This window comes from Oryx dammah, unplaced genomic scaffold (assembly GCF_014754425.2).
Source record: "Oryx dammah isolate SB20612 unplaced genomic scaffold, SCBI_Odam_1.1 HiC_scaffold_10, whole genome shotgun sequence".
NCBI lineage: Eukaryota > Metazoa > Chordata > Mammalia > Artiodactyla > Bovidae > Oryx > Oryx dammah.
Genome location: NW_024070194.1, coordinates 26,884,757 through 26,908,201, shown reverse-complemented (window position 1 = coordinate 26,908,201; position 23,445 = coordinate 26,884,757).

Here is a 23,445-nt window from a genome sequence, read left to right as displayed (position 1 = left end):
CATCTGTGTTCCTAACAAGCTGCTTCCATTTAGAGAGTGATTAGAAAATAGCTCAGAAAATAGCAGCTGGAAACAATGTAATTGTGCATCAGAGGGCCAATGGTGAAAGGAAACTGCTGGCCCTCTAAATGACACAAGTCCCCACAGCTACAGAAGAGGAGGAGGTAAACCCATATGGTCTGAAATCGATCTCCAAGACAGGAGTTTTTAAATTTCTAGCATGAATTTTATTGAAGAAAATCTTACAGAAATAGGCACAAAACCGTACGTTTCACAAAGTGTGCACACAACCTGGGTAACCAACACCCCCAAGTGCCAGCGTTACAACACCCCAGAGCTCCCTTGTGCTCTCTCACCCTGAGGATTCACTACCCCGACATCAGAGGTTAGTGCTGGATCCATCTACCTTTCACATCTGGATTCTTTACATCACCATGACATCTTCGAGGTTTTTCTACATTGTTGCTTATATCAATAACCTCAGATATGCAGATGACACCACTCTTATGGCAGAAACCGAAGAAAAACAAAAGAGCCTCTTGATGAAAGTGAAAGAGGAGACTGAAAAAGTCGGCTTTGCTTTCAACATTCAGAAAACTAAGATCATGGCATCTGGTCCCATCACTTCATGGGAAATAGATGGGGAAGAAACAGTAGAAACAGTGGCTGACTTTGTTTTTCTGGGCTCCAAAATCATTGCAGATGGTGATTGCAGCCATGAAATTAAAAGATGCTTGCTCCTTGGAAAGAAAGTTATGACCAACCTAGACAGCATATTAAAAAGCAGAGACATTACTTTGCCAACAAAGGTCTGTCTAGTCAAGGCTATGGTTTTTCCAGTAGTCATATATGGATGTGAGAGTTGGACTATAAAGAAAGCTGATTGCCGAAGAATTGATGCTTTTGAACTGTGGTGTTGGAGAAGACTCTTGAGAGTCCCTTAGATTGCGAGGAGATCCAAGCAGTCCATCCTAAAGGAGATCAGTCCTGGGTGTTCATTGGAGGGACTGATGCTGAAGCTGAAACTCCAATACTTTGGCCACCTGATGGGGAGAGCTGACTCATTTGAAAAGACCCTGATGCTGGGAAAGATTGAAGGCAGGAGAAGAAGGGGACGACAGAGGATAAGATTGTTGGACAGCATCACCAACACAATGGACATAGGTTTGGGTGGACTCCAGGAGTTGGTGATGGACAGGGAGGCCTGGCGTGCTGCAGTTCATGGGGTTGCAAAGAGTCGGACATGACTGAGTGACTGAACTGGAACTGGAACTGTGTGTGCTCATTAATGGATAATATTCTTTGCATAAATACACTGCTGCTGCTGCTTAGTCACTTCAGTCATGTCCGACTCTTTGCGACCCCATGGACTGTAGCCCACCAGGCTCCTCTGTCCATGGAATTCTCCAGGCAAGAATACTGGAGTGGGTTGCCATGCCCTCCTCCAGGGGATCTTCCCAATCCTGGGACTGAACCCAGGTCTCCTGCATTGCAGGCAGATTCTTTACCACTGAGCCACCAGGGAAGCCCACATCAATACACTACAAATTCTTTTCCTCTTTTTCCCATTGACAGTCATCTGGGCTCTTTCCACTTTTAACTATTACAGATAGTACTGCTTTAAATCATCTCATATACATCTCTGATGAATTTGAAAATGTGTTTTTTCAAAGCCATCACAGCCTGGTACAGATCAGGGTGTCACAGTGCACTTACACAGATCTGGGGATGTAGGTTAAAGGGTTGAGGGTCAATGTACATGCACACCACACACGTGCAGTCACTAGTGACGTTCCCAGAGACCCCTTTTGAAATATATAAGGTAATAGCCATGTTAAGGGACACGGGGGACCTTAATTATCACTATGTATATTTTTGTACTATTCTGAATTTTCCTAAGGATATGGAGTAAGTTAAAAATTAAACAGAGGGATGTAATTATACTGAATCCAGAGCCATTTAGGCTCTAACTGAACATGTGGTCATTGTTAAAACCTTTCGTCTTCCTTCAGCTGTGCATTCTAGCTCTTTTCCAAGGCTGTCTCATTTGTTTCTCACAATAATAGATTGTGAGAAGGCAGTTGTTGGCCATTTCTATAGACCATACATGTGCCATAATTTCATTTTAATTCTCATACTCAACATTGGAAATGGGCTTCATTAAATAACCCTACTACATGTGTGAGGAAGCCAAAGCACAGAGAGGTTGGTGGGGTTATCTGGGATCACATGGCTGGTAAACAGTTTTTGGACCCTTTGGCAAGTGCTCTTCCTACTCAAGAATGCCTAGAAGAGCTTGGAAAACACTGGCTTCAAAATGAAGAAAGGAGAAGAAAAGTGAAGGACAAAGAAACTGTGAAGTTACTCTCCCACGTAATTAAAGGGCCAATCCTGGAATAAACATAGAGGCTTCCTGCCCCCCTCCTCCCTAAGTGCAGGTCATGTCCTTAATGACCACTGAATGTCAGTGCCTTTGACCACATACCTCAGACCACAGATAGCAGACTTTTTCTATAAAGAGCCTGACAGTAATTATTTTAAGTGTACAGGCCATGTAGCCTCAGTCAAGCTTCTCTACTCTGCCTCACTGAAGCATAATGTAGCTGAAAGTGGCTGTAGATAACAACATAAGTGGAAGGATATGGCTGTGTTCCAATAGTGCTTCATTTAGGACATGGAAATCTGAATTTCATACAATTTCCACGTGTCGTGAAATATTTTTTTCAGCTATTTAAAAATTTAAAAATACAATTTTTAAGCCATTTAAAAGTTCAATAGTCATTCTTATTCTTAGCTCATGGGTTGTACAAAAACACTGGGCCAGATATGGACCATTGGTTTCAGCTTGCCAACTCTTTACTTTAAACACATAGAGAAATACGTTAAGAAGAAGTCAGTGAACAAAAGCTTATCAATTTGAGGTTAAAATTCATTTAGATGCAAAATGGGAATCAAACTTAAATCAGCTAAATCAAAATAGGAAATTCATAAACTAATAACTGAGAAGCCCAAGGGGTTGGTATTCAGACATGGTTGGTTTAGGGGTTTGGATAACATAAAGAAGACTGAACACCAAAGAAGTGATCCTTTTGAACTGTGTTTCTGGAGAAGACTCTGAGAGTCCCTTGGACTGCACAGAGACCAAACCAGTCAATCCTAAAGGAAATCAACCCTGAATATGCATTGGAAGGACTCATACTGAAATTCCAATCATTTGGCCGCCTGATGCAAAGAGCCAACTCATTGGAAAAGACCCTGATGCTGGAAAAGATTGAGGGCAGGAGGAGAAGTGGGTGACAGAGGATGAGATGTTTGGATGGCATCATTGACTCAATGGACATGAGTTAAAGTAAGCTCAGGAAGGTAGTGAAGGACAGGGAAGCCTCGCACGCTGCAATCCACGGGGTTGCAAAGAGTTGGATGTGACTTAGCTACTCAACAACAACAACAAGCTTTTTTCTCTCTCCTTCCCTCCATCTCCTTTTTTCTCCTCCTTCCCTTCTTCCTTCTTTTCCCCCTTTGCCTCAGGTGAAAAGACATTAGATACAATGCAGCACTAGAAAGAATATAAGCTGACATCTCGACAGAAATGATGGAGGCCCAAAACAGTAGCAACATGTTTTTATTGATGTATGATATTATACAAGTTACAGATGTGAATCACAGTTAAAATGATTCACAATTTTTAAAGGTTATACTTCATTTAGAGTTATGAAATACTGGCTACATTCCCCATGTTGTACAATATATCCTTTTAACTTATTTTATACTTAATAGTTTGTACCTCTTAATTTCCTACCCCTATGTTGCCATTCCTACCTTCCGTCTCCCTACCCAGGTAATGGCTACTTTGTTCTCTGTGAGTCTGCTGCTTCTTTTTTTTTTCACTAGTTTGTTGTATTTTTCAGATTTCACATTTAAGTGATAGCGTATAGTATTTGTCTCTGCCTGACATTTCACTTAGCATAATGTCCTCCATGTTACTGCAAATAGCAAATTCTAATTATTTTTTATGACTGAGTAGTATCCCATTGTGTATATACACCACATCTTTCTCCATTCATCTGTTGATGGACACTTAGGTTGAATCCATGTCTTGGAAATTGTAACTAATGCTGCCATGAACATTGGGGTGCTCGTATCTTTTTGAATTAGTATTTTGGGGTTTTAAAATATATATCCAAGAGTATACTGTATCGGTGTTTTTCTTTCTGGCTTACTTCATTCTGTATAATAGGCTCCAGTTTCATCCACCTCATTAGAACTGATTCAAATGTATTCTTTTTAATGGCTGCATAATACTCCGCTGTGTATATGTACCACAGCTTTCTTATCCATTCATCTGCGGATGGACATCTAGGTTGCTTCCATGTCCAGTAATTAACCTCCAATTAAAATAAATAAATTTATATTAAAATATATATCCAAGAGTAGAATTGCTGGATCATATGATAGTTCTATTTTTAGTTTTTTCAGAAACCTCCACAGGGGCTGTACCAATTTACATTCCCACCAACAGTATGAGAGGGTCCTCTTTTCTCCACATCTTTCCTGCCAATATGTGTTATTTGTGTTCTTTATGATGAAAGCCACTCTGACAGGTTTGAGGTGATACCTCAGTGTGAATTTGACTTGCATTTCCCTGATGATGAGCAATGTTGGGCATCTTTTCATTTGCCTGTTGGTCATCTGCATTTCCTCTTTGGAAAAATGTCTATTCAGTTCTGCCTATTTTTAAATCAGATTGTTTATTTCTTTGATGTTGAGTTGTATGAGTTATTTATATATATTGGATATTAACCTCTTATCAAATATTTTCTCCTATTTAGTACATTGTCTTTTCATTTTGTCAATGATTTCCCTTGCTGTGCAAAGGCTTCTAAGTTTACTTAGGTGTCATTTGTTTATTTTTACTTTTATTTCCTTCACTTTAGGAAACAGAAGATGGCAATGGCAACCCACTCCAGTACTGTTGTCTGGAAAATCCCATGGATGGAGGAACCTGGCAGGCTGCGGTCCATGGGGTCGCAAAGAGTTGGACATGACTCAGTGACTTCACTTCACTTAGGAAACAGAGCCAAAAAAAAAAAAATTGCTGTGATTTATGTCAAAGAGTGTTCTGCCTATATTTTCCTCTAGGAGTTTTATAGTATCTGGTCTTATATTTGGGTCTTTAGTCTATTTTGAGTTTATTTTTGTATACAGTGTTAGAGAATGTCCTAATTTCATTCTTTTACATATAGCTTTCCAGTTTTTAAAGGTATAAGAAAAATGAATAACATCTATTCAAACTAGAGTGCTCTGTACAGTTAAAACATACTTCAAAATTTAAAAACAGAAAATTTTTTAGACAGACAAAATCAGGGAATTCATATCCAACAGATATACAAACTCAAAAAATGTTCAGGCTTATGGGAAATGATACCCACCCTTAACTGTTTAAAGCAAAATAATAAAGTATTGAAGGGTTTATAACATACATAGAAGTAAAATATATGACAGTGTGAATACCAAGTATTGTGGGGAATAGATGGAATTACATGGTTATAAGAGAGTCACATTGTTCATGAAGTAAAATATTATTTGAAGCTGTCTGTGCTAATTTAAAGATGAATATTATAATATCTAAACCAACAGCTAAAATAAACACAAAAGATAGAGCTAAAAAAGAAGATAAAAAGAATACTATAAAAATATACAGTTAAATCAAGAGAAGATAGGAAAGTAGGAAGAGAGCAATAAAGAATAAATGGAGCAAATAGGAAAAAATGACAGAATAGTCAGCTTAAATTCACCTATAGTGACAACTACATTAAAAGTTAGAAGACTAAATATTCCATGTAGAAGACAGACATTGTCAAATTTGGGGAAAAAAACATTGAGACTCAATTGTATACTGTTTACTAGAAACAGGAGGTGGGAGGGGGGTTCAGCATGGGGAACACATGTACACCCATGGCAGATTCATGTCAATGTATGGCAAAACCAATACAATTTTGTAAAGTAAAATAAATAAATAAAACTGAAAAAAAAGAAAATAAATAAAGTTAATGTAGAAAAATGGAGGGAAAAAAACAAAATATAGACATACAAGTTGAAAGTAAATTGGTATTAAAAAATCAAGCAAAAAAGTAACTTAAGAAAATTACATAATATCAAAAAGCACTTTAAAACAAGTAATATTGCTGGGGACAGTGAGGGCTATTTTATAATTATTCAAGTATCATGCATGAAAAAGATATTACAATCCTAAATGTTATGCAAATAACAAGAGATTGAGAAAATGTAAGTAACAACTGGCAGAGAGATGAACAAAATAGACCAATCCCCGCTGGCTCAGCGGTTAAAGCGTCTGCCTGGAATGCGGGAGACCTGGGTTCGATCCCTGGGTCGGGAAGATTCCCTGGAGAAGGAAATGGCAACCCACTCCAGTACACTTGCCTGGAGAATCCCATGGAGGGAGAAGCCTGGTAGGCTACAGTCCAGGGGGTCGCAAAGAGTCGGACACGACTGAGTGACTTCACTCACTCACTCACTCACAGTCTTAGTTGGAGGTTTTAATGTTCTCTCTCAGTAATTACTAGAAAACTGAAGAACAACCCTATAAGAACATAAAACATTCACTCAGCACTACCTATTGCTGTGGTGTTCAAGTGCACCCTGAGCATTTACCAAGGCAGAGTAACGCCGGGCCATGACAACAAGTCTGTCTAATTTCAAAGGGCTGAAACATACAGAATATGTTCTCTGACCAAAATAGTATGAACTAGTGAAATAGTGACATCTAGAAAACCTCAAAATGGTTGGAAATTAAGCAGAAGACCTCCAAATAATGCATAAGTCAAAGACTAAATCCCAGGGGGAAATAGAAAACAGATTAATAGAGTGATAAGGAAAAAAAGTACCGAATTATATGAATAGAACACACATCAGTGAAATAGAATGAAGGTCTAGAAATAGACCACTTCATTGATTTTTGAGAAAGAGACCAAGTTAATTCAATGGGGAGAGGAAAGTATTTTCGATAAGTAATGCCAAAACAACTGTATAGCTGTATGGGGCCGGGGATGAGGGGCTGGGGAGGCAGGGAATGGACCCTTGACCCCCTCTTGCTGCATACCAAAATAATAATAATAGATTCTATACCTAAAGATAAAAGCTGGGACCATATGCTTTCTAGAAGAAAACAATACTTTCACAACCATGAGACAGGTCAAGATTTTTAGATAAGCTGTGTAAAAAGCAAAAAATTGAAAGTATATTTTAAAAACATGAAGACTCCAATTAAAATAGTGGGGAAACAACTTGAATAGGCAATCCGCAAGAGAATGAACAACTAATAAGCACATGAAAGACGTTTAACATCTTTAGTCATTAAGAAAATTCAGATTAAAGCAAGATACTTTTTCACATCCGCTGACAGGACTGAAATCAAAATAAATGACTGACAGTTGCTCACTGTGGCAAAGCTGTGGAGCAACTGAAAGTCTCATTCATTGCTGGTGGGCGTGTAGCATGGTACTTTGAAGAACTGTTCAAAGTTTTGTATAAAGTTGTATGTACAACTCTTCTGTGACCCAACAATTCTGCCCCTAGGTATTTACCCAAGAAATAAGAAAATATGTGTCCAGAAAAAGACTTGTACAAGAATGTTCCTAACAGCCTTAGCTATAGTAGCCCATAACTGGAAACAAGGCAAGGGTTCATTAACAGGTGGATGGATGAACAATAGTGGCATACGCAAAAAATGAAATGCTCAGTTCAGGTCAGTTCAGTCGCTCAGTCGTGTCCAATTCTTTGCGACCCCATGAATCGCAGCACGCCAGGCCTCCCTGTCCATCACCAACTCCAGGAGTTCACTCAGATTCACGTCCATCGAGTCCATGATGCCATCCAGCCATCTCATCCTCGGTCGTCCCCTTCTTCTCCTGCCCCCAATCCCTCCCAGCATCAAAGCCTTTTCCAATGAGTCAACTCTTCACATCAGGTGGCCAAAGTACTGGAGTTTCAGCTTGAGCATCATTCCTTCCAAAGAAATCCCAGGGTTGATCTCCTTCAGAATGGACTGGTTGGATCTCCTTGCAGTCCAAGGGACTCTCAAGAGTCTTCTCCAACACCACAGTTCAAAAGCATCAATTCTTCGGTGCTCAGCCTTCTTCACAGTCCAACTCTCACATCCATACATGATCACTGGAAAAACCATAGCCTTGACTAGACCCAGCTGTGGATGTGACTGGTGATAGAAGCAAGGTCCAATGCTGTAAATGAAATGCTAATTGTCAATAAAAAGGAATGAACTGCTGCTAGTACAAAACAACACGGCTGAATCACACACACACACACAAAATGGACATGAAAGAATACATTATGTGTGAGTCCATTTATGTGAGCTTTTAGAATAAAACTAAACTGATCTATAGGAACAGAAATCAGAAAGTTCTTGCCTTTTAACAGATCAACTGAAAAGGGGACTATGGAACTTTGGTTGGGGCAGGGGTGATGAAAATATTCTAGATCATGTGTGTTTTGGGTGATGATTACATGAATACATACAACTGACAAAAATCACTGAACTAAAGCTTAAGCCCTGTGTATAGTTGTAAAGTAATTCTTGATTATAAAAATACTTATAATTGTCTATCCCCTTGGTGCTAAGTGGGTAGAATTTAAGACAGAGGTCACAGAAATGATGGAAGAAGACAAGGTAGGAGACTGCTGCTGCTGCTGCTGCTGCTGCTGAGTCGCTTCAGTCGTGTCCAACTCTGTGCGACTCCATAGACGGCAGCCCAGGAGGCTCCCCCATCCCTGGGATTCTCCAGGCAAGAATACTGGGATGGGTTGCCATTTCCTTCTCCAGTGGTTCAAACCATTCAACAAGGCAAACTGTGATGTTCAGCTTGTCATCCTCATTACCATTTGCAATAAGCTCAGTGTCTCTGGTGAAATCAAGGGAAAGGAAGTCCACCACTGCTAGAAAAGAAACCCTTCAAACCCTGAGGTCTACTTCTCAGCCCTTTCCTGGGCGGTGATGCCTCTCCCACGGTGTCCCATTTGTTACATTACAACTGTTTGCTTGGCTCATCCCACTTGTGATCACTAAAATGTTCACTTCCTGCAGTCCCCTCTTTGTAATTGTTTCTTCCTCCAGTGTCTTTCTTGAATTTGAGAAATTATCATTCTCTTAATACTCTGAAACATAATGTATTTCCCACCTCTACTTCAGAAGAAGAGTGGAAGAGTGGTGAGGTCCCTGTCTCTGGGAGTTTTCAAGCAGAGAGTAGATAATGATATGCCCAGGGACTTAAAGTCAGACCACCCAGCATGGTCTGTATAACTCACACAATCCACAATTTTAGGATAAGTCCGTGATAAATGTTAATGCAGTCTAGTAAATAAAAAATATGGATTAATTTATGCTTAATTTAATTAGCTAAACTGAATTTTCCTCTGTATGCATTTTGTCAGACTAGAGGATAGAATTTCATGCATATTCATTCTGTGCAAGAAATTCTACAATTTCTTTGATCATCTGCTAATTTTGCTGCTGTAACAATTAGCTGCTGCTCAGCCGCCCTGGCTTCCAGGCAGAATCTGATGCTGAGTTTAATTACCTAACCCAAGACCAAGGTAAAGTGAAATACCGACTGAGTCTTAGTCCAATTTGAGTTCATTTCATGTGAAATCTATTGATTGCAGGTTGGACTTTGCTCCTGGAATGAAACATCACACATTGTGAGGTCTTTAAATATTTCTTTTTTCTTCAGTTCTCCTCTCACAGCCTTTCACTATTGTCATGGTTAATTACTTCAGCAGCCACAGCATTCTAGCTAACATGGTGGTCCCAACGACCCTCTCCAATGGTCCTCTCACATAAGCCACTCCATCTCCTGTGGGGGTTTTTAAGGGCAGTTCAGTTCAGCTGATAGTCCCTTTCAACCCTCAGACTAAGATACCTGGGACTGTTGTTGAGACAGCACGGTGGATGGTTCTTGCTTGAAAGCTTCCACCTGAGGCCCACTGTCCAATGCTACTTAAAAGATTGTTTTAAATCTTCTCAGGTAATTTAGATTAATGTAGTGGGCTTCCCTGGCGGCTCAGATGGTAAAGAATCTGCCTGCAATGCGGGAGACCTGGGCTCGATCCCTGGGTTAGAAAGATCCCCTGGAGGAGGGCATGGCAACCCACTCCAGTGTTCTTGCCTGGATGATCTCTGTGGACAGCAGAGCCTGGTGGGCTACAGTCGACGGGGTCGCAAAGAGTCAGACACAGCTGAGCAACTAAGCACACAGCACAGATGTGAGAAGCAGAAACCAGACTTTATTTTACTTTTCGTCCTACTCACAGCCAGATCTAATGACCATAGGTGATGGTCTTGACTGGAGTTCAGTGCTAATCCAGCTTAGTGGATTTCTCTCATCTGCTTCACTTTTTAATTCATGCACTATGGGTCGCACAGAGTCAGACACGACTAAAGCGACTTAGCAGCAGCAACAACAACTTATTTAAATATCAGAAAGTGTAAATGGCTTGATGCCATTGAGTTGCAGTATCACTCCATCCCTGTCAGCAAGGAGGGTCTGTTTCCACTTTGTTTTCCTTCCTGCTGGCCACCTCCCACATTATGCTAAGTAGGAGCCACTCCTGACTCATTTCCTGAGCAAATTGTGGCCAACAGGGAATAGGCAGAACAGAGAGTTTTAGGAGATGTTCTGTTTTGGGATAACTTGCAAATATGCCTGAAGAAAGAGAGGTCAAATTATCTTCATTTTTTAAAGCAAAAGGAATTGGGAACATACATGGGTGATCTCACACACAAAAAGTCCTAGTTTAGAAGTCAAAGTATCCTCCTAATTAATGTCAGAAGGATCACCGTGATGCCTGTCATCCAGATTATTGGAATCCCCCACAGATCTACTTTTGGGCACTTGGGCTTTATAAGATCTCTACCCTGGAAAGCCAAGCGAAAAGAAGTGAACAGGTGCTTTCACTACTTACAAAGTAAGGTCATATGCCCGGGCAGTGAGTGTGTGTGCCTGCACCCACTGAACACTAAGCATTTAGGGGGCCCGCGTGATCTCCATGGATGGCCTGTCATCCAGTGAAGCCAGATAGAAAGTGTTTCTCAGCAGTGGAGAGGGTGACCAAGACACATGCAACAGGTGTGGAGATGGAGGGAAGGCCTGCAGTTCACCGCGGCTTCTGCATATCTGTTTTCAATCTGTGAGTGAGCTCAGCTCCTAAACACAGGAGGTCATCTGATTTAGAGCATCTTCTTCCCAGAGTTGGCCACTGTGATTATCCTCATGGTCATGGAATTCAGGACATGAGGCCTGGCACCAGTTGGCCATTATTGCAAACACTGCTGCTGCTGCTAAGTCACTTCAGTCATGTCCGACTCTGTGCGACCCCATAGACGGCAGCCCACCAGGCTCCCCTGTCCCTGGGATTCTCCAGGCAAGAACACTGGAGTGGGTTGCCATTTCCTTCTCCAAGGCATGAAAAGTAAAAAGTGAAAGTGAAGTCGCTCAGTCGTGTCCAACTCTTGGCAACCCCATGGACTGCAGCCTACCAGGCTCCTCCATCCATGGGATTTTCCAGGCAAGAGTACTGGAGTGGGGTGCCATTGCCTTCTCTGACTGCAAACATTAAGTGCTTACAAATATCCAACCCAAGGTGAGGATGTCACCAAGAAGGCCATAGTCTCTGGACTTTCATTTCAGCAGGGCGAACAACAGCAGAGACTGCCATCAGAGGTTGTGTTCTAGTTGATGTCCCAGGCATCCTGGTATAAGAGGCCTGGTCCCTGCTCCCTCCCACAGCAGGTTTCTGAACTTTCCACTCCCTCTCCACAAACACTCTCACTCTCCATCCTGGTTTCTGCCTTTCTGCTAGCTGCCTTCTGGATTTTGTATGTTCCACCTTACTTGCTTTCTTTTTTTCCCTCTCTTGCTCATTATATCTTCACCTGTTTCTCTCTCTCACTACCTGTTTTTATCTTTCTCTGTTAATTATGAAACAGACCCACAAAGCACCCTCTTCACACAGAAAACTAAGCATTCAAGTTGCTTTGAATGTTCTCCTCCTAAAATGAAACAGAAATGTGGATGCCCTGATGCCCTGCCTACCACTTCAGAGGGTTCCTGGAAGGATCTACTGAGATCACGTGGGTGTTTGGAATATTGTCCAACCTTTTGCAAATATAGGAAGTATTAACACTAAGCTGGATCCACGTTCTCAAATTCTTTTTTTCAGCAAGCCTGCATTGTTCCCTATTGTAGCCTAGCACTATTCTCACAGGGCAGGGAGTGGGAGGTTAATGGGAGGTGAATGAGGCCTGGAAAAGGCACTGTGAGGCATGACAGAGCCACTTTCCCTGCCCTCCTGAGACCCATCTTGGCAGACCATAAGCAAAACAGCGAGAGATTGTGATGGATGCTGTGGAGGAAGACTCGAGGTGCTAGGCTGAGGAAGACAACGGGTACTTCATATTGGGTGGTCTCTTAGTCCACTCAGCTGTCATTCAAAATACCATAGGCTGGGTGGCTTAAACAAAGTAAAGTTATTTTCTTACAGTTCTGGAGGCTTTGAAGTCCAAGATCAGGGTGCCAGCAGGGCTGGTTCCTGGTGAGATCTGTTTCTGTTCGTGCACAGGTCTTTTTCCCCTGTGTGTTCATGTGACATTTCTTCAGTTTATGCACTTGGACAGAGAAAGAGAGAGCTCTCTCTTCCTCTTATAAGGCCAACCCTATCAGACTGGGACCCCAACCTAAGATCTTATGTAACCTGAATCACTATTAGTCAGGGTTAGAATCAACAAGAGACAGATAAATAGCCTAGGATATATAGATATGTAAAGAGATTTATTATAAGTTTGGCTCACATGAGTATGGCTTCCCTAGTGGCTCAGTGGTAAAGAATCCACCTGCAACGCAGGAGACTCCAGTTCAGTTGCTGGGTCAGGAAGATCCCTTGGAGAAGGAAATGGCAACCGGCTCTAGTATTCTTGCCTAGGAAATCCCAGGGATAGAAGAGCCTGGCGGGCTATAGTCTACGGGGTCACAAAGAGTCAGATACACCTTAATGACTAAACAACAACAACACATGATTATGGAGGCTGAGAGGCTCCATAGTCTATTGTCTACAAGCTGGAGACCCAGAAAAGCCAATGGTGAGTCCCAGTCTAAGTCTGATGGCCTGAGAATCTATGAAGCTAATGGCTGAAGTCTGAGCCCAGGGGTAGAAGATTGATCCAGCTCAAGCAGAGAGAGCAAATCCTCCTTTTGTTTACAAAAGTTCAAGCAGATGGTCAAGAAAAGACTGTTTGAGCAGATGACATTTATGGTGAGCCTTGGAGAATGGGAGGGAGACTGTCATCTGAAACTCTGGGAAAAGCCCACTGCAGAGAGAGAAACAGTGGGCAAGCAGATGGAGAAAATGTGGGAGAAATCGGTTGTAGGAATTAATATCCAGTAATGTTATTTAGGACATGTACAATAAATTTGAGCATCAGGTGACATCCAAATGGATAGATCAGTTAAACAGCTGAATAAAAGCGGAAAATTCAATAATATTTCAAATTATTTATGCCCTCCCAAAGCATGTTGGTCAGACACATCCAAAATAAATGTATGTGGCTTTCTCTGGCTGCCCCATCTGGGTCACTGCCATAATGCTTGGCTGGTGTAAACCAAGCCATTTTGGTGCTGGGGCAGCATGCAGAATAAACTGGCAGACATACCTGGGGAGCCAGATGGACTCTCAGCACCTGGGGTTTTTTCAAGGCCATGTACTTTGCACAGTGTACCAGAGGACATGTGTTTGGGCTCTCATTAGAGAGCACAGTTAGTCAAAACACAGTCTTCCTGTCTGGGAAGCCAGAATCCTGGACACATGCTTCCTTGGCCTCTTCAGTGGCCCGCTGTACATCAGAAAGAGCTGCCATCACCATCCGAGTCAGTTTCACCAAGTCCACAGCACCTGGGATTGCCCTGTCTTTCCTCCTGAAACAGCATATTTTAGAAACTCTAGCAATCCAGTCTGCATTCTCACTGAACATAGCTGTTTAGGTAAATCAGCTGAAAACCTCACCCCTCAGGGAGACTGGAGGGGAGGCTTCCAAATGCCATCAACGGTCTCACCCCCTCACCTGGAGCAGGGGTTTCAGGAAGGGCCCATTCCTTTCCACTGTCAGTGCTGGACAGCCCCACACTGAAGAAGCACCCATGATGTGGCAGTAAATGGAACCTAAACAGAACTCATCCAGATTTTAATAGTTTTATTCCTCTCAACCAAACAGAACATGAGGACAGGTAAGGGCCTCCAGACTGTCTTACAACTTACATGTCAGTTGCGGATTGCCAGCGTTTGTGACCTCACAACTGCTCATGGCGAGGGTTCTATTATAGATCCAGGGATAGGGTTGCCATGAGGAGAAGGGAAGAAGGAGTGGAAAAAATCTTCAGAACATTCATGATAATATACCTTAATCTCCGTGTGTTGAGGAAACACACCCATATCCTTTCCCATACCACAGCCTGAAATCTGGAGAAGCAGATGATCCAGAGTTTCAACTGAGGTCTGCTCACTGTGAGACACTCTTAGGTGGTGATTCTGACACGTTGCTGTGAGCCGAGTGTGTGCTGGCTGGAGAGTAAGACACTCCTGGGCTGCAGGCTCTGGTAGACTTTATCTCGAGGAACACTCCCTGCCAGGTTCTCATGATGTAAACCCTAAAAAGGCCCCCTCCTATTCTAACAGCAGAGGGGAAGTATAATCCCTGAAATACCCAGGGCCATAACAAAGGCCCACTCTACAAGGGAGGGAGTCTGCCCCAGACCTTCCCCACTGGGATGAACCCTTCTACCTTCCAGTGTCACCTGATAGGGTAAAAACAGTCAGGGGCAGGCTACAGAGAAGAGGCTGGGAATGCTGTAGCCAGAGCAGACTGGGATTTACCCGAGGATCACAGAACACTCCCAACCCCCAAACCTCTTTACCATGCCAACAGGGCTCCAGTATAGGAGCTGGGTTTTAGCTTCAAGAACTGCAAGACAGAGGCTCTTTGACAGATTTAGAGAAACTCAAAATCAAGAGAGCAGACTAAAACAAGGGCACTAGAGAAATCTGCAGCCTGGGACACCGTGGCTACTGCAAGCATGAAGCGCACTCTGACCGAGCCAGAGGACATTAAACCCTCTCCCTGAAGCTCGTTCACCTCACTTCCTGCTCCCAGTTCCTGTTACTTCCGATCATCAGACCAGGCCCTGTAAACAACTCTGGTTAATATGTTATAGTCTCTGGTAAAAAGTATATACCATGCAAAAACAGATTGGTAATATAAGCAGAGAGATGTAAACACTCAAAAAGGATCTAACAGAAATATTAGAAATTTTAAAACTGAAAAAAAAAATGGAGAATGCCTTTGGTGGATAGAGCTGAGGAAGAAATCAGGAAACTTGAAGATATATTGATAGAAACTTTCCAGCCTGAAAAGAAAAAAGAATGAACTATAACAGCAGCAACAAAACCAGAACAGAATACTAAGAACTGTGGGAAAACATCTAAACTTTTGACAGATGCATTACTAGAATATCAGGAAAAGAGAAACAGAGCAGAAGAATTTGAAGTAATAATGGCTAAGAACTTTCCAAAAATAAATGACAAATGCCTAAAACCACTACATCTAGCCATATCATATTCAAACTCCAGAAAGCCAAAGACAAACAGAAAATCTTGAAACAAGACAGAGCAGAAAGAGGAGGGAAAACAAAATACAAAGAAAAAACCCTTAATTAAGAATCACAGTGAACAGTAGAAACAGTGTCAGACTTTATTTTTGGGGGCTCCAAGATCACTGCAGATGGTGACTGTAGCCATGAAATTAAAAGACGCTTACTCCTTGGAAGAAAAGTTATGACCAACCTAGACAGCATATTCGAAAGCAGAGACATTACTTTGCCTACTAAGATCCGTCTAGTCAAGGCTATGGTTTTTCCCATGGTCATGTATGGATGTGAGAGTTGGACTGTGAAGAAGGCTGAGCGCCCAAGAATTAATGCTTTTGAACTGTGGTGTTGGAGAAGACTCTTGAGAGTCCCTTGGACTGCAAGGAGATCCAACCAGTCCATTCTAAAGGAGATCAGCCCTGGGATTTCTTTGGAAGGAATGATGCTAAAGCTGAAACTCCAGTACTTTGGCCACCTCATGTGAAGAGTTGACTCATTGGAAAAGACTTTGATGCTGGGAGGGATTGAGGGCAGGAGGAGAAGGGGACGACAGAGGATGAGATGGCTGGATGGCATCACGGACTTGATTGACGTGAGTCTGAGTGAACTCGCGGGAGTTGGTGATGGACAGGGAGGCCTGGTGTGCTGCAATTCATGGGGTCACAAAGAGTCGGACAGGACTAAGCTACTGAACTGAACTGAACTGAACTGAACTGAAGATAGCCAGAGAATGAAACAAAGTATCTAGTATTAAAAGCAGGAGGGGAAAATACTTTCTATATCCAGAAAAATTGTCCTTTGGAAATAAAGGAGAAATAAGTTTGCCCATAAACAAGAATGGAGGAAATCCATCACCTGCAGACAGGCAAGTAATGTTCAAAGTTATTGAGGCAGAAGGAAGATGGACGAGATCAGAAACGTGGATTGATGTAAAGAAAGGAAAAGCATCAAGAAAGCAGCAGTGAAGGTAAAAGAAAATCTTGTGTGTGCTACACTGATCTGTACAGATGACATTAAAAGCAGTAACGTGAACAGCATGCTGGGTGATCATGACCCCTGGGGAAGTGGAGTGAATGGCAGCGATGATGTCACAGGCATGTGTGGGAGGAGCCTGGACGCTGATTAAGGTACCTGCGGTATCTGTGGAGAGGTGCAGTGTTGTTTGAAGGTGGACTTGGATTTAGTAATTATCAAGGACAAGAGTTTCTAATGATATGAGTGGATGAACCAAGAAGGCAGAGTTGTTCAGAGCTCAGCTCTAGTGCCAAAGACAGTGCCACTCACCAACTATACCAGCTTAAAGAGGTTCTTACCCTCTGTTACCCCCAGATGCCTCATCTCAGAAATTAAGCTGTCAATAGCGCCTTTATAAGGTTGCTCCAAAGATGAAGATAATGCAGGCTAAGCGGTTAGCGGAACACATGGCAAATGGTAACTTTTCTATAGATAGAAGCAGCACGTCTCAAACCGTGGTCCGCAGACCAGCAGCATCAGCGTCACCTGGGAATATGTGAGCACTGCAGCTTCTCAGCCCTCCCCCCGGGCCCCTGAGTCAGAAACTCTGGGGATGGGCCCAGGGGTCTGCGGTTTCACAATTCTTGCAGGTGATGCTGACTCTTACTAAAAGTATGAGAACCACTGCCCTGGAGGATTGAGAAGTTGCGAGTGATGCCAAATACCAAAAAGAGCTTCCTAGCTCAGAAACTGATCCACAGACTCCCTTCAAACCAAGCTCTAACAGCACCAAATCGTTTAGACAGCAACATGGCTGGACCCAGAGATTCTCAGACTGCGTGAAGTACATCAGAGAAAGACAGATACCATATGATACTGCTTATATGTGAACCCCCCCCCAAAAAAAGGTTACAAGTGAACTTACCTAAAAAAGCCAGAGTTACAGATGTAGAAAATAAACTGATAGTTATGGGGGATGTGGGGAATACATTGGAACATTTGTACTGACAGTCTGTCACTCGAGAATTGAGAGATAGCTCCTCTATATCTGTCTCCCCACACCACACCCCCACCCCCAGAGCTGGGACTCCAGCAAGGACAGAGAAAGGTCATGGACAGCCTCATGATGAAGCAGAGTGTGGAACAAATGTGTGGTGATAAAGGCACACACATGTGTGATACTGGGAGTGATTAACAGATGCAGAGGCCGAGGCAGCTTCCTACAGGAGCAGGGGGGAGAGCAGCTGCCATGGGGGGCTTCCTGGAGACGTGATGCTTCTGCCCTCTCCAGGAGATAGGAATGTACCACCTGACTGTTACACAAGGGAACAGAAGTTAAAACAAGCAGCAAGTCCCTTTTGACTATTAAACTAGTGTTAAAATGTATGTAGTGGAAATATCTGGTGCTGGCAACAGTGTAGTGAAGTTGGCATTCTTGTGTGTTTCTGGAAGCATCTGCTAAGCCAGCAAATGGGAATAATAATAATAAATAATGGCAATGAGTTGGAAAGTACCAGTTAATACATTGAGGAGTTATTATAAATTTTCATATCATTGGGGCCCTGCAATCAGACATCTGAAGTCTGTCCTGATGGCTGTTGTTTTAAATAGAAGGGGAATGATATTCACCATTGCCTTCATCTGCAAATAAATGGAAGCAAAATAGATGTCAAAGAATGGTTATATAAACTGATCCTAAGGACACAGCGTTTTGCCCTTTAAAATATGTTTTCTGAAGAAATTCAGCCACCTGCAAATAAAAATCTTAAGATATATTTAAGGTAAAAATCATAACTCAAAATTTTAGTATGATTGCAAATACCTGATTAATAATAAACATTAAGGAAAATTACTGGAAGGAATTACAACAAATAACAGGTGTGTCAATAAGATGGAGGATTTTGATTGTTAATTCTTTATTTTCTTTACTTTCCAAATGTTCTAAGTTTTCATTCTACATAATACTTTACAGAATGAAAGCTATTAGAGCAAGAAAGAGAGGAGGAGAGTGAAAGATCACCTCCTTCTGCTCAAAAAGGGACACAAGTAGTCACAATGTTTTCTCATTTCCAGTTGCACTGGCCATTTCAAGACTTTATTTTCCTTCTTTTTCTTTCACTGAAAAATAGACTCCAAGGGGACTGAAGTTGGGGACACGGGCAAGGGGGAACTGTTTGAATAGATGTGTAAGGGAAAAAGTAAAAAGACTGATTTCTGAAGTTTGCACTTGAGACTGATTTGTAACAAACTGCAGTCTGGGCTTGTGGGCCATGGGGCATGGAAACACTCGCTATGTGTTCACACTTTCCCAGCTATGTTCTGTTATGCCCTCAACAACTGGTCATGTTGGAAGGGATTCCCCTATATCCCCATTTCCATCTCAAACAGAAAAGCTCTTTTTATTTTCTGTACTCATTATTTTTCCTTCCTCATATAATGTCGGTTACTCAAAGCTTGAAGATACTTGAAAACCTCTACATGTGCTCAGTCATGTCCAGCTGTTTGTGGCCCCATGGTCTATAGCCCACCAGACTTCTCTGCCAGTGGAATTTTCCAGGCAAGAATACTGAGTAGGGTTGCCATTTCCTACTCCAGGGAATTTCCCAACCCAGGGATCGAACCCTCATCTCTTGTGTCTCCTGCTTCGGCAGACTGATTTGACCACTGGGAAGCACTAGTTAATTTTATAACTAAACATAATATTATTTTCATTTACTTAATAACTATTTTAATATTTATTTTCCACTTATTCTAATAGCTATTGCTTTGAGTTAGATTAAGCAGGTTTTTTTCCCCTGTTAACTATCACTGTGTCATTGAAAGCTAGCTATATCTCACTGCAGATTATAAGATCTAAGTCCCTGCCATCCCATTAGCCTCCAGGCTCCATGATGCCAGGGACACTGTCTGCCTTGCCCCTGCTCTGTGGCCAGAATATCTTGCATGTAGTAGCTGTGGAACAAAGTGTACTTTTGAAAGAGTAAATGCTGCCACTTGGTGACCGTGTACCCAAGTTTCATGCTTAGTATTTTGATTACTTAATGAAATTCACAAAAAATTGAGGCAGAAAACCCAGGACATAAGTCTTGGTGATAGTCATCCCATTTGGCTCTTCTGTTTGCCTACTCAGCACACATTGACAATCTCTGAGATCACTCTGCTCCACATCTGCTCACACCTGTCTTCATGGCAAACAGGCAGTATTGCTCCATGGGTAACAGGGCTTGGCTTCTAGAGGACAGAATCTTTATGCCATCTTGGAACTTCTCACCAGAGAACAGTTCAATTCAGTTCAGTTCAGTCGCTCAGTCATGTCCGACTCTTAGCAACGCCATGGACTGCAGCCTACCAGGCTTCTCCATCCATGGGATTTTCCAGGCAAGAGTACTGGAGTGGGGAGCCATTGCCTTCTCCGTCAGCAAATCCTAGCCCCACCTATTCCCAGGCCACTTCAAAGGTTGTGTCCCTGACCTTCAGCTTCTTGGCAAACAGCTGGTCTTCCCTCCCACCATTCCTTGTGTCTCTGCCCTGACACCAGGCACCTGCAGACACACCAGGTAGTGCCGTCGAGTTATCTTAATCTGGACATAAGGGGCAGTCTCAGATACGAGAGACAGCTGTTTGCTCATGGACCGGAGAGATTTTAAATTATTGAAGGCAAGCAATAAAGGATGTTGCTTACCCTCTGATGTACTGCCTAATTGGTAGATTCACATGACATCACACTGGATTGTGAAGCCATGTTACTCTGATTGGTTATATTATGCTATCTTAATTTGGCTTATATAATTATTTAAGTTTAATTTTTAGGGCTGCTGTCAAATATTAACATTGTCTTAGGCAGAGGATATAACTAATTGGGGCACACATGCCCACACACGCCGAGGGCCTTGATTGCTTGTGCAGTAAGGGCAATTATCGTAATGAGAGCAGCGCTGAGTCTGGCACATACAGATGACTCTGTCCCTGCAAAGCCTGCTGGAGTGACAGTTACTGGACTCTGAGCTCGTCCCAGACATGCTCACTGTTTGGCTCAGTCAGTGTGGTTGACCTGACTTGGAGCGGAATAAGAACAAAGGAAAGTCCAGGGTCCGAGAAGTCGTGTTTGCTGGGGTCCTGACTCTTTCATTCCGAAGTCAGTGGAAGCCATTGTGCTGTGCCTCCCAGGCACATCTTGCACTGTGGAGAAGGTGTCGGCCCGCTGTGAGTGCCAGGATTACGGTCTCCCAGGTCCCTCTGCAAGGGGCTGCCATCTCCTGAGGCCTCTGGTCATCATCTGTGCAACGGGGCTACAGAGTCTGCTCTATGGGGTTGAGAAGCCACTGAGAATAAGACAGGTGATGTGCCGTGCCTGGCACCCAGCAGACCCAGGCCTGCACAGGCGTCGTGGTCATTATTGTTTTTTTATCCCAACAGCGAGAGCCAGGCCTACCTGCCACTTCTGGACACTAATTCCACTCCATGTGCTAGACTGGGAGGGTCTCATAAAGTTGTCTCTGGAGACTCATGGCCCATGCATTAACCCCTCACCCCAGAAGAGCCTCCCACCCTGCCTGTAAAGTGTAACTACATACCCATGCACTGTTCCACCAACCAGTACGGCCCATTGCCTGCTGCCTACGAAGCACAACAGCCTAGCAAGAGACAAAATCCACCTGCAAAACAAGTCTCTGTTCTGGATTCTTTCAAGAGATTAAACAACCAGACATGCTGAGATGTGAGCACAGAGAGATCCCTGAGCCATGCCAGCTGGTCACACCCCACAGAACCAGTGTGCGTACAAATCAGACGCTCAATGTTTAATCCATGGGTTGGACAGGGAGCACCATGAGGAAGCCTGGAAGATGGAGCAGCTTCTGGAAGAGGAGTGAGGTGAGGGTGAGGGGCAGGAGACAAAAATGGGCGTGGATATTCCTGCTGGAAAGAGCTGCAGAGGACTCAGAGAAGTGCTTTCTCTGGTGTGAAGGATCCTTCAGAGGAAGCTAGGATTATAATGATCTCATTACGAGATTGGAACTTCCCAGCCAATAAACACCCTCGGCCCCTGAGGAAAAGGAGTGCTACAGCTAACAGTTCTTATTGCACATTAAATATTAAACGAGATTTCCTCTTGGGCAATCATTCGTGGTCATTACCCTGCTCTGTCTACCACATCACAAAAGCCCTCAAGCAAGCGAGAAACCCTGGTCTGGGAGAGAGCCATTCAGGTTAAGCTCAAGGACACCTCAGCACACCAGTGGCCCAACTTCATGTGAAGTTTTATATGGGATGTCTTTTGCAGTCTTGATATCCTGCCTGAATTATTCTGGGAGACCAGGGAGAGGAGATGAAGCCTGTCGACCCCAGGAATGTACTTGTCCCAGCTTTGCCTTTAAAAAAAAACCAACCACCATGTCTTTCTCCCCAAGAGGGTGGGCTGGCCTCCTGATTCCTCAGTCTCCGAATCATCTGATTCCCTCACCCCTTCAACAGGCGCTCAGGCTCCCTGCCTTTCCTCCTTCCCTCTCTTTTTCCCTCCCTCCCTTCTTTCTTTTCTTCCTCATACTTCTGGAAGCCAAGAATTCCTTTCTATTCTGCCCACTTGACCCAGCTACAGGTGCTTCCCACCTGGACAAAGGAAGGGGCTTTGCTTGTGTGATGACCCCCAAGCCAATCCCTCACTTGCTCACCTTGCCCAAAGCTGTGCTTTGCTGAGGCGTTGCCCTGGGCTGCCTAGGGGGCTCCAGCCAGGGGTTCTAGGCTCCTTCAGTGACTGAACTCAGTGTCTCCCCTTCATCACAGAAAACTCATTATTAGGTTTCAGGTTGTTTTTCTTTCTTCTTCTTCCCCCCTTTTTTTTTCCGCTAAGTTCTATTTGAAGACAGAACTCAGGACCCATCCTTTGCAAACTACCAGAATCAAACTCAAACCCCCTCCTGTGGCACTCAGAGCCCCTCATAGCCTCACCACAACCCCTCACATGAATCTGCCTCAGGGCCAGTTGGTCACACTGTCCCCCAGCACACCTTGGCTCTCGTCCTCCTGTTTCTGCTCACACCACAATCCCATTCATCTGGTCCAGGTGACCTTTTGAAGCAATGTGACAGACCAGGTCACCTCCCATACTAAATCCCTCCAATATCTGGCAGGTGACCAAGGGTCACTTCATCAGTGATCAAGTCATGTTGACTTCGTGCACTCTGATATAATGAGAAAGTCACTTTGTCTCCGTGGGTTTATCCCCTAAAACTCATAACCTCAGTCCAACCATGTGAAAAAATCAGACAAATCCACACTAAAGGACATCCTGCAAAACACCTGGCCGCTGCTCTGAGATGTCCAGGTCATCAAAAACAGGGGAAGTAGGTGACACCATTACTGCCCAGAGGTGCCTTGAGAGACTTGAAGACTAACACACAGTGGTGTCCTAGATGGGATCCCTGACCAGGAAAAGGACAATGAAATCGAGTCAGGTCTGAGTTTGATTGACATAAATATTCCATGTTGGTTTCTTAATTATAACAAAGGCACCAGAGAAATGTAAGACAACAGCAACAGGCAGACCTGGGAAAGGGTATGAAGGAACCTTCTTTTCTGTAAACTGAAGACAAGTCCATCAATCCAGAACTGTTCTACCCTGAGTAGTTCAGTTTAGTCACTCAGTCATGTCTGACCCTTTGCAACCTCATGAACTGCAGCACGCCAGGCCTCCCTGTCCATCACCAAATCCTGGAGTCCACCCAATCCCATGTCCATAGAGTTGGTGATGCCATCCAGCCATCTCATC